Genomic DNA, 12,516 nt, shown 5'->3' with positions numbered 1-12,516 from the left:
AGTACATGAATAGAAAGGAAAGGAAATGTCCAAGTATTGTACCAAAACCTCAAATTGATTGTATTTGGAAGAAAATGAACATGCAGAAGGTAAACATAAAGAATATACTTGCTTATCTAGACCAACAACTTTTAAACACAAGCTCCAATTTACCACAGTAGATCAATAACTAGATGTACGTAAGTGGCCAAAAATCCACCTCTGAGTCGTAGTTATCAGAATCCTATGTTTTTCCAGATGTTGAGGAGGACAGATTCCGGTACAAATTTGATGTTGCCATGGACCGCAACATAGTCCTCTTTGGATGCACTATGTAACTTTGTGTTTTCAAATGTATATAACGAGGGAGTTCATGAATTCATCTTCCAACCCCGACTTTCTGTCTAATCCCGAATCACTGCAGTACACTTAGGCAAGGCAAGGCAAGGCAAGGCAAGTTTATTTATATAGCACATTTCATACACAATGGTAATTCAAAGTGCTTTACAAAAGAGGAAATAAAATAATTACAAGGTTTAAATAACAATAAAAGAAATTAAAATAAAATAAAAACACTGATTTAAGATAAATTGAATTTAAAGCAAAAAGAGATTAAAACAGTTTAAATAAAAGAAGCAAAGTAGCACAGTTCGGACGCAGCACAGTGCTCATTCTGTAAATGCACAACTAAACAGATGAGTTTTGAGTCTGGATTTAAAAGTGACTAATGTTTCAGCACATCTGATCTCTTCAGGAAGCTGGTTCCAGATGCGAGCAGCATAATAACTAAAAGCAGATTCTCCTTGTTTGGTGTGAACCTTTGGTATTTCTAACTGACTTGATCCTAGTGATCTGAGTGGCCTGTTAGGTGTATAAATAGTGATCATATCTGCAATGTATTTAGGTCCTAGTCCATTGAGTGATTTATAAACGAGTAAAAGTGCTTTAAAATCAATTCTAAATGTCACTGGAAGCCAGTGTAAGGACCTGAGGACTGGTGTGATGTGCTCTGATTTTCTGGTTCGAGTCAGGATCCTGGCAGCAGCGTTCTGGATGAGCTGCAGCTGTCTGATGGTCTTTTGGGAAGGCCAGTGAGGAGACCATTACAATAGTCCACCCTGCTGGTGATGAAGGCATGGACTAGTTTCTCCAGGTCTTGCCTGGGCACAAAGCATCTGATTCTTGCAATATTTTTTAGGTGATAGTACGCTGATTTAGTCACTGCTTTGACATGACAGCTGAAACTCAGGTCGGTCTCTAGAATCACACCAAGATTCTTGACTTGCGTTTTGGTTGTTTGACCCTTGAGTCAAGATATGCATTCACCTTGTGAACTTCATCTTTATTTCCAAATGCAATGACCTCAGTTTTCTCCTTGTTTAACTGAAGAAAATTTTTGCACATCCAACTGTTGATTTCATCGATGCATTGGCAGAGTGAGTCAATGGGGCTGTAGTCACTTGGTGATAAGGCTAGGTAAATCTGCGTGTCGTCAGCATAGCTGTGATAGGCAATTTGATTCTTTCTCATTATTTGACTTAGTGGGAGCATATACAGGCTAAACAAGAGCGGCGCAAGAATTGAGCCTTGTGGGACTCGCATGTCATGGGCGTCCACTTAGACTTATGCTCTCCTATACTCACATAATAACCCCTCTCCTCTAAATATGACCTGAACCAGTTTAGAGCCATTCCAGAAAGCCCGACCCAGTTTTCCAGTCTGTCTAGAAGAATGTTATGATCGACAGTGTCAAACGCAGCACTAAGATCTAGTAGTACCAGCACTGATATTTTACCAGAATCAGAGTTTAGGCGAATATCATTTATTATCTTAACTAACGCTGTCTCTGTGCTGTGGTGCGGTCTGAAACCAGATTGAAAATTATCCAGATAACCATTTGAGTTCAAGTAGCTGTTCAGCTGATTCAGAACTACCTTTTCAATGATCTTGCCTATGACCGGAAGATTTGATATCGGTCTATAGTTACTCAATATACTGTTATCAAGATTTCTCTTTTTCAGGAGGGGGCTTAACAACCGCAGTTTTCAGGGCGTTTGGAAAAGTCCCAGAAAGAAGTGATGTGTTCACCACTTCTAAGATGTCAGCTTTTAAACAGTCAAACACGCTTTTAAGGAAGGATGTGGGAAGTGTGTCAAGACAGCAGGTTGAGGATTTTAGGTGCTGTACTACTTCCTCCAAAGTTTTGCTATCAATTGCGTCAAAAACACACATAGTGACTCCTTTTTGAGATTTTGGTTGAATCTGACATATCTCTACATCATCTGATGTTTTAATTGCCTTTCTGATATTTTCGATCTTCTCAGAAAAGAATGAGGCAAACTCATTGCATTTGCTGTCAGAAAGCATTTCACTGGGAATCTGACTTGGGGGGTTTGTCAGTCTCTCAACCGTAGCAAAAAAGAGTGCGGGTGTTGTTCAGGTTACTATTTATAAGGTTTGAGAAAAACTTCTGTCTTCCTGTGGCTAATTCCACATTAAAAGCATGCAGGCTGTCTTTATAGATGCTATAGTGGATTTCAAGTTTTGTCTTCCGCCACGTCCGCTCAGCCTTTCTGCATTGCCTTTTCATGATCTGCACTGCTGTTGATTTTCTCCAACATGACTTTTGTCTGCCAGTCTTCTTACTGACTTTCACTGGTGCAATGTCATCCATGACATTCTTAACTTTTGAGTCAAAGGACTCTAGGAGAAGATCAACGCAGTCGGCAGAAATGCTTGGCATTGAAGAAACAGCCTTCATAAATAGCACACTTGTGTTCTCATTAATGCATCTCTTTCTGACAGTGACAGATCTGGATTCAGTGGTAGCAGAGATCAATATATCAAAGAAAATACAGAAGTGATCAGACAGTGCTACATCCTTGATAACAATGGATGAAAGCTGTAAACCCTTACTGATGAGTAAATCTAGCGTGTGCCCATGGTGATGTGTAGGTCCATACACATGCTGAATCAGCTCAAAAGTGTTTAAAACAGTTATAAATTCTTTTGTAGTTTTGATTTCTGCATTTTCTATGTGGATATTAAAATCCCCTGCAATCACAAAACAGTCATACTCTGAACAAATCATTGATAACAATTCTGTGAACTCTTCAACAAAGGCTGGAGAATATTTTGGAGGCCTGTAAATAATGATAAACAGGATGCGTGGAGCACCTTTCAACACAATCCCTAGATATTCAAATGACAAGTACTGACCAAATGATACTTGTCTGCACTGAAAGACATCTTTAAAGAGAGCAGTAACCCCACCCCCTCTCTTGTCAACTCTGCAAACATTCATATAAGTGAAGTTGGGAGGGGCTGTTTCATTGAGCACTGTTGCACTGCAGCTTTCTTTCAAGCCATGTTTCATTTAGAAACATAAAATCTAGATTGTTTGTAATTATTAAATCATTGATCACAAATGATTTGTTTTTTAGTGATCGAACATTTAACACTTATAATATAGTAAGTGCTTATGTTCAAACTGTTGTAGCCTGTCTGGGTCGTCACCGCCACGGAGTAACACCTGCGTGAATTGACATGATAAACTTGGAGAAGAATGTTCTTCCGCAGGATTTTTGCAATTCTCTTTATTAACTGCTAGAGGGCCAAAAGTTACATAGCGCTGCTTCAGAAGTAGGGGCACATTGTAGGCGACCAACATTTGAAGTTTTACAAAATACTGAAAATGATCGCACATTATAGTATTTTTATCATTATTGATCACACTTTGTACAAAATCATTGTACATCTGGCAACACTGCAATTTATTCCTTGATTCTCATTGGTCAGCAGCTGTGTTTTATTCACGATACGGCACGGCTTTGACCGCTTCACCCGTTCTGTGTATCGCTGAGCAACATAAAACAAATCTGTTCTGTGCATTATGTATTTCGGGCAAAATGAAATGTTTATTTATTTAATGAAGTATGAATGAACCCTGCTGGCATTATGTTGCGTCTTTCATCTTTAATTTTGACACCACGCCCTTCCCCGTCTAATAAAAGCTTATCTGTTTTTATTTAAGCTCCACTAGATGAGAGGCATGTCCATTCTTTTGCAGTACTTGCAGTACAGTATAGCTGTTTTTTAGCAGAAGGACTGCATTTAACGAACTTGCTTCAAAAAAGTAACATTTCAGTACATATATTTTTTGTTTTAATGAATTGCATTGTGTGGTAACCATTTCGCATCGTGTAGGTCAGGTAGGATATATGGTGCAGACATTATATTTGTAATAACATTTAAGGAAGTCTTATGAAATTCAAATGACTATGATGTAAGTGTGGTTTTTAATAATTTATTGCATTTTTTCAACATAAATTATTTCTAAAAAATAATTATCATGCACACATAATATGAGGTATTTCCAGACACTTGATGATTAATATTTCATGTTATTAGTAATTATACTCATTTTTATTTATTGCATGTATTTCATAATTGAAAAAAAATTAATGTATACATATATATTATACATATATATTATATATATATATATATATATATATATATATATATATATATATATATATATATATATATATATATATATATATATATATATATATATATATATATATATATATATATATATATATATATATATATATATATATATATATATATATATATATATATATACTTTTATTTCTCCCTAAATCTTCAATTATCAAATATAAGAATTAGGTTAGTTATTTATTGTTGTAAAACAGTTAATTGTGTCTGCTGTCATCTCAACTCCTTTAAATTTAAAATCTACTGGAAGAAAGAACAGAAAATGACAACATATTGTTCACATATGCGAGACCAGCCAATGTTAAAATCTAAAGAATTCAACATTTAGAAGCATCAACGGAAGATAAAACATAACCATTGTTTTGAAACAGACAAAGCATTCATTAAAAAATCATGTTATGTGGATCACAGCGCAACATCTCTACACTTTCTTCAAGCATTCAAATGACCCAGACACACACGAGTGCCTCCTTGCCATCAATAAACACTTGGAATAAGTTTTAAAACACAACTGCAACCAGGCATACAAATACACACGCAAAGTGCTGGAAGCATTTCAGAGCAGTACAACACTTTTCTGAACACCATACTTGCATTAAAATCGCTCACATTGCCCACGGGTTCAATATGAACTGTAGTGAACTCCACTAGTCTTTTAAGGGATTAAATGTCCCAGACGATGTTTGTTAATTAGTGCCTCAGGAGTCTGAGAAAACATTCTGACAAACAAATTAGTATATATTTTAACAATCTTCCATACAAAAAGCAACATGAGATCTACTGTAAATCAACAGAGCCACTGAAACATTTAAACACTGCACTTGATTAAACTGGTTTGTTACTTACGCCCTAACTTTTGTATTCATTTTTCAGAGCTGATTTTGACATTTGAAAGTGTATTGTTTGTGTATTGACTGGGCAGAAATATCGAAACTCATTAATGAAACACAAGCAGCAAATGTCTGTGCAAATTGCTCATGGAACCATTCTTGTACAATTTTTGCAATAAATATAATTTCCATTTTAACGGGTTTGAGAACGATTTACACAGATTGTTCTGCTCATGTTTCGTGAATGAGGCCCAGAGTGTGTTTAAATGTGAGTCTACACGAATAAAAAAACGGCACAGATACGACCTCAAAAGCTCTGTTCTCCGAAGACATTTCTGTGAGCCCGAAGGAAAAAAATGATTGACAGTCAGGTCTGTCAAAGAGATCGGAGTGATTTCAGTTATATCGATCTGTCAGGGAGTACGGGGCATTTTATGCATAAAAAAGTACCTTTGAAGGAAAAAAATGATACAAGTTTTGATAAGAGCTTTTAGGCTGAGAGCTTGAGTGCTGAAACTGAAAGGGAAAGTAAAGATACAAACAGCGCTTCTATTATAGAACTTCATTTTATCTTTTATTACAGCTGTTAGCAGCAAGGACAGATGAACATCATTAGTCCACTGAGCTCGAGAGCTCCCCTGCTATTTCTCCTTCTCGGTGGGCCTTGAACTACCCACAGCACTTTTAGCTAGTGAACGATGACAAATACCAGGGATTTAGGTTTCAACGTCAGCGGCACATGTCAGGGATTTAGTCAGAGCTGAGCACGAATCTCAGGAGTGTTTGGGTGTTAAATGGTAAAACCCATAGATGTATTTCAGTAAGTCCCGTGAAAATTGCTTTCTTTTACTTGCAAAAAGCTTTGTGGCCCCTGCCTTTAATAAGTCCATTATGTCTCATTGTGTTGCTGAATGGTTTATAGCTTGTTGCATTGTAATATTAAAATGCGATGCAGACTAAATGCTGAGATTTATTCACCTCCATCTGCCTGCTAATAAAGTGCTTGATTGAAACCGAAATGAGGGCGGATTTAGTCATCCTACTCTCCCCTGTAGTTATTTGCTTTTTCTTTGCTTTCAGCACGGCGCACCAAGCTTTACACATGGTGTGTGAAAACGTTTTCATGACCCCATTTCACCCAGCTGTTCTTTGACATATTTTTTTTTCATTTCTTTTGTTGGTTTACAGTATTTGATCACAATAAACAGGAGCAAAATGTTTGAACATTTAAAAAAAAAATTCTTTCATTTCTTTCTGTAGAAATTGCTGTTTGAAGGTCAACACCAGGATGCCACAGTTACTGTGGGGGTCGGGTAAGGTCTCACAGGTAATATGATTTTTCTTTCTTATTATCTTTGGCACACTGTTTGGTTTTGTCCGTTAAAAATAATAATAATAATAATATTTGGAAAATTAAAGGTTGTATGTGCACAAATTTACTCCTGTTTCTTGTTAAAAAGTTATTTTAGCTCTTAACTATTACAGTTTATTGTTTTCTGTGTATAGTCTTTACAAATACTTTCACTGTTTAAAGAGAATAAATTCTTAATGCATTACATTTATGCTTAAAACCAGAAAAAAATATCCAAAGTATATATTTTCTGAAAACAAGACTTAATATGTTCCACAATTTTGCTTCTCAAGTAAATGTTCTTGTTTTATAGATGCTTTTATGTTTCTACTGGAAAACAAGGGAAAACTATGCATTCATTTTTGCCGTGTGATGCTGGAGTCACTAGATATGACTCAGGCTTCTCCTGTAAGTATATATATATATATATATATATATATATATATTTAATGGGATATCTATTGTTCATGAGGTGAAAATCGTAAGCCAAGTTGCTTGGAAAAGTAATAGAACACCTTTCTCAATCGTTGTACTGTCAGACATACATTTTCTCTTTCCGTCAAAAGAGTGTGATCGCCAAATAATACCCCTTCAGTTTCACTGAACTTTTAAAATGCACATTTTATCTTAATAAAACCTTTGTGATTAAAATGTCACATTACACGACATTTAGTTCTATTCAGCAGTTCCGATCAACTAGAAAAGACGAGGTGGTGAATCATGGTGCTATACAAGACAGTTTTATAGAAAGTGACAGTGAAAGATTGATAGAGAAATGTAAAAAACTGTATTGAAGAATAAAAGGATGTGCCGTGCTATCAATATTCACAGCGCAGGTATAACCAAGTCTCATTTCGCCTGGTTAAGGTCCAATAAAGCAATGTGTCAAACCGTAAAGTAGCCGTGTATTATATTTTATAACTAAAGTCTGGCACAAATGCACATAAATTGTGTAAAGAGCACAGAAAATCTAATATATAGGTGTCTTCTGCGTCAATATTCTGGCTCACAGTGGCCAAAGGTCAAACTGTATCATTGCAATGAGGCTGGACAGCTAGATTACAGTGCTCTTGTCCAGATGATTAAGGTCTGCTAGTAGATATGTGACTATAGCTCCCGCTGTTCACCAGATTGGAGTGTAGAGCTTGGGGAAGTTCGTCATCATCTGTCACAGAAGGTGGCCTATTTGACAGCTGGCTACGTATTGACCTTTGGCGAACAGTATTTCACAATCAAGCTGCAGGTGCAAAGTGCCGGTCAGAGCCATGAACATAAAGTCAAAATGAGAGATCTGAACGTTCCCTGCGTGCTTGTGAAAGTCCCAGAAAGGTGAATGGCTATCTACGTTTCTCAAGTGGCTTTTATAATTGGCCAGACTTATGTATGGGCAGTTGACTTGTCATGTAATCGCAATGAAGTCAAAAAAAAAAAAAAAGGACGATCATCTTGGTTAGTCTTAGATTTCATGAGGCTTCGTCTATAAAAATATAACAATCGGTTTAAATTGTGTTTTGTTTTTAAGCAGTTTGCTCGTGACATGACAGTATTCATCATGAAATGCAATAAACAAAGACATTAGAAGATTTGTGTGGAAATTGAAAGGCTAAATGTTAACAGCAATTTCTCGAAACAGCGTAATAGCTTGAAATATCCTGCAGTGCGAGAGAAGTGTCCTGCTGTGTAAAATGCTACACTCATCAAAAATGATCTATCTTTATTATATATGCATTTTCACCTTGTCCTGACTGAAGGAATATATACAACATTCAGGATTTTTAAGGGGTGATGAAATGGAGAATCAAAATGCTATTGATATTCGCGCATATAAAAGGTTACTCTAATAAAAACAAACGGCAACTTTCAGGATTTAAAACTGACTCTGCAGTTATTTATTTCTAGCCTTCTGAAACGCCTCACAATTGTCCCTGAAATGCTCTATAACATACATCATCGTCGTATATAATGTGAAGCGTGTTCATCAGTCACAGGAACGAGACTGCTGCTGGATAAAGATGTTGGATGAAGATGTCAAGGTAGAACCTCAAACTCAGATTTTGTTCAAGACTTTGGATTGGAATTGCATGGCTGAAGATTATCTTTCAATGATGAGCAAATGAAGGAAAAAGCATTCATTTGCTATGCAGGTAAATGCATTTATTATAATCTTATAGTGTGTGTAAAAACATGCTATTAAGATGCCAAACATATTACTTGAGTGCTGCTAATAAAATCTGTACATACAGTATTCAGAAACATTTCCTTGACGTAAATATTGTAAACGGACATACAATGACTTTAATTACATTGGCTGTTATGTAACAATATCAACAGTTCGTACAGTATGTCACTATAAATCTTACTTCGGACCAGAATATGGAAAAGTGTTGGGTACACACCACAAGATAATCAGGCTGATTTAGAGCCAATTTCTCCGCTTCTAACTATCCGAGGTAATATCTTGATTATCTTGGTGGTTCTACAGATTATCTTATCAGATGTGTGTTAAGAGTGACTGAATCTGCTAGGAAGAGATTCAGGATCAGCTTGCGATTTATGACTACAGAGTCTTTATACAACATGTCCCGTAAAACACATTTATTCTCAAGTCTCAAGATATTTTGCAAGAATTCCTTTGCTCACAGTCGAGATGAAATATGTTTGCGTGTGGTAAGATGTCTTTGCAACATTGTGGCACACCACACACTATAGGAGCAAAATGACGAAATCTAGGATTGTTTTGTCCTGTTTGTGGTCTCTCACGTTTTGCAAATCTTATAAGATTAAAAAAGTGTGTACCCAGCCCAAGCATTGAAGTTGCAACAAAAATGTATAACTACTGACAAATTAGTCATTTTTAAATTGCAGCATCTTAAAATCAGCAAAAAAAAAAATACTTTTAAAACTATATACTGAAAATTAAGCAAGCAACAGCAATTATAACACTGAAACAGGCTGTTGCAATCTATGTGCTTATGTAGTTTTAATGTCTTCTGCCTGAATCACAGCCATCTAACCCTAACCTTAACAAAACACAACATTAAGGAGGCTGTAGATACAGTGCACTCACAGAAGTGGGTGTTTGCTTCCGTTTGCGCAAACAGCTGGTTAACATCTGGTTAATATCCACTCTGTGTTTATTATTTTCATGTACCGTATTTTAGAATGATAATTTCACTGTTCTAGAAGTTGGACGACCATAAATGGTTGGGATTTCTAACTTGCCTACAATCGACTTTGTTTGCTCTCTACAGTACTCATACTTTATATGTATACACTTTGCATTGCTTTGACTGTATTCTGCAGATCCCACATTCCTCGTGTGGCACAGCCGATCAATCGTCTACAATGCCTGAACAATATTGGTCAAACTACTTTTCAATCATCACCTTCAGCAGGTATGAATACAATAGAAAAACAAAGTAAATACCCAGACATTTTGGGAATTTTAAAACCCGGCCAGGACATGTCAGGGTGAATGGTAATTTTTATACATTTAAAAGCTCAATGACACCGAGAAATACGTTTTTAAAAATCAGTAGTTCTGCATGCCATCAGTCACAATCCAGGCTTAGATATATAAAGGCTGTGAAAAACCATGCTGGGATCATTTTATCCTGTGGGGCCCACTATCTTATGATACCCTCATAAGTAACAATGTGTCCCATGTGTACAGCTTCTATAAGGTTACTAGAAAGAAAGGAGAATTTATTTCATTTTTCCTCTAGTCTTCCTTCTGACATATGGGCTCTGCCACATAAAGCCATTCTCGCAGCACCTTGAGACTGCTGTTTGACCTCATCTGTCTAACTTATCCATTTTTCATGCACAAGAGTTCATGTTTGTGTGTGTTGGTGTGTGCTTGTTTTATTGGACTGTATCTATAACACATAACCAAGCACTGAGAGGCCCTCGACTTTATTAATAAGATTTACTATGAATTTAAACCGCTTGGAAATTGGCTCTTAAAATGATGCATTGCTTTGGGCACACTCATTCCACAATAACTTCATTCCTAACCAGACAAAAAAATCTTTAAAATGTAAGCACTATGACGCTTAAATAGGAAATGAATGCAAATTCTCTTGCATTTACTTCACTATACAGTATAGTAAAGGGAAACATTTGCACAGATTGTTTTGTAGGAACGGTATTACCATCACATTACCTATTGCTTTGTGATGAAACAACGATAAGCAAAGAGCTACACAAAGATGCGTTCACTAAACAATACCCACCTTGAATTCTTGATAACATAACCAGAATAAAATTTATATGACAGAGTGAAAAATCATATATGTGAAGTGCTAAAAAAGAACTAGTGTAATGAACAGACATGTAAAAGTGAAGTGAAATTGGAAAAATTTAAAGCCACAAAGTATTACACTGCCCCCTAGTGATTGCAATAAACATATTCTCTTCATAGTCCCAAGATATGCAATGAAACATTTCCTAAACCAATATTTTAGGTAATCATGTCCTTTGGGACAAACATAAATCATTTGCATGCTCATATTGGGGTTTGTACCTTCTAAAGCACTACACATCAGTCCATCCTCAATATTGTTTTACTTCAATAGGTCTTTGACAAACACATTAGTAAATAGATGAAAAGCAGACACTAGTTTAACTATTTTATCTGAGGAGTCAAAGGAAATATTGAATAATTGTTCAAATAGCAAACGCCACAAAATTATAATGTTTTTTTTTTTTTTAATCGTTTGTACATTGTATGCTTGCATAGGATATGTTTGTTACTGTAGGTCAGTCTTTGATGGACCGAATAAGTGTTATATACACCATAATGGTCGGTTTATCCTAAACCACCTCTTAAATGTGGGCGAAGCTTTTCTTGAAGTAAACTGGTTTCCCTCATCTTTTGAAAAAGGAATAAAATGTCTTGTTTCTCTAGCAACATAGCTTTTGGTTGTAGTTTCCAAGGTTACTGCAGGCTTTCTGAAGATGTCACGTTAAAAAGCCCTTCTTCACCGTTCCCTTCAAGATTTTCAAAGCTGGAGTACTTCCTTTGAATCAAATGAAGTATATGTGACGTAAATGTGCACCACTGTAATGCCAAACAGGTGAAGTGTCTCACAGTTTGAAATGCTATAAAGAGCTTTGAGCTGAAAGCACTTTTATCAGCATCCAGACTGGACAGATTAATTTACAATGTCAACAGCTGCGAAAAAGTAAATATCAGACCTGGGGTATGACTGTCAGAGTTAGTGCCCGTACTCCTGGCCTATTTATATCACAACTTTGTGTGAAGCTTCACAACGCTTACAGTACCTGGCACCAAGAGGGGAAAGCATCTATCTTGATTATGACAATGACGGCCGATCCGACAAAGAGTAATGATGAACCCAGGTGCTATTTTTGTTAGACAACGCCTGTTCTGTCTTTCCTAAAAGGGAAATAATAAATATGCTTTAATAAATGAAGGTTTTCCCAAGTGGACTGAAAAAAAAAATGATTTGATTTGAAGTCAAAGACGTCCCCTGAGCTTCTTCTTTGTTGAACTTTATGGATCCCTTTATGGGCTTCAATAAAAACAGAGCCTGAGGATTCAAACAGAAATGTTAAGGGAATATGTACACATGTAACACATTCTCCAAGACTAAAGTACAATCCAATTATAATTAAATATTCCACACACACTACTATACGCTATGAAGGTTTAAGCCTGTGTTTTCCTGTCTCTCTTCACTCTCCTGTATAGCAAATGGATAGAAAACACACAACCAGTACACTAATGGCTATACTTAATGAAGAAACAAGTCATTTGGTATCCTAAAAACAACTTACAAACCTTTTACAGCTCTTATATTTAGAGCA

This window comes from Puntigrus tetrazona, chromosome 1 (genome assembly GCF_018831695.1).
Source record: "Puntigrus tetrazona isolate hp1 chromosome 1, ASM1883169v1, whole genome shotgun sequence".
Classification (NCBI taxonomy): domain Eukaryota; kingdom Metazoa; phylum Chordata; class Actinopteri; order Cypriniformes; family Cyprinidae; genus Puntigrus; species Puntigrus tetrazona.
The sequence above is the reverse complement of the archived record's forward strand: the minus strand, read 5'-3'. Positions refer to the sequence as shown.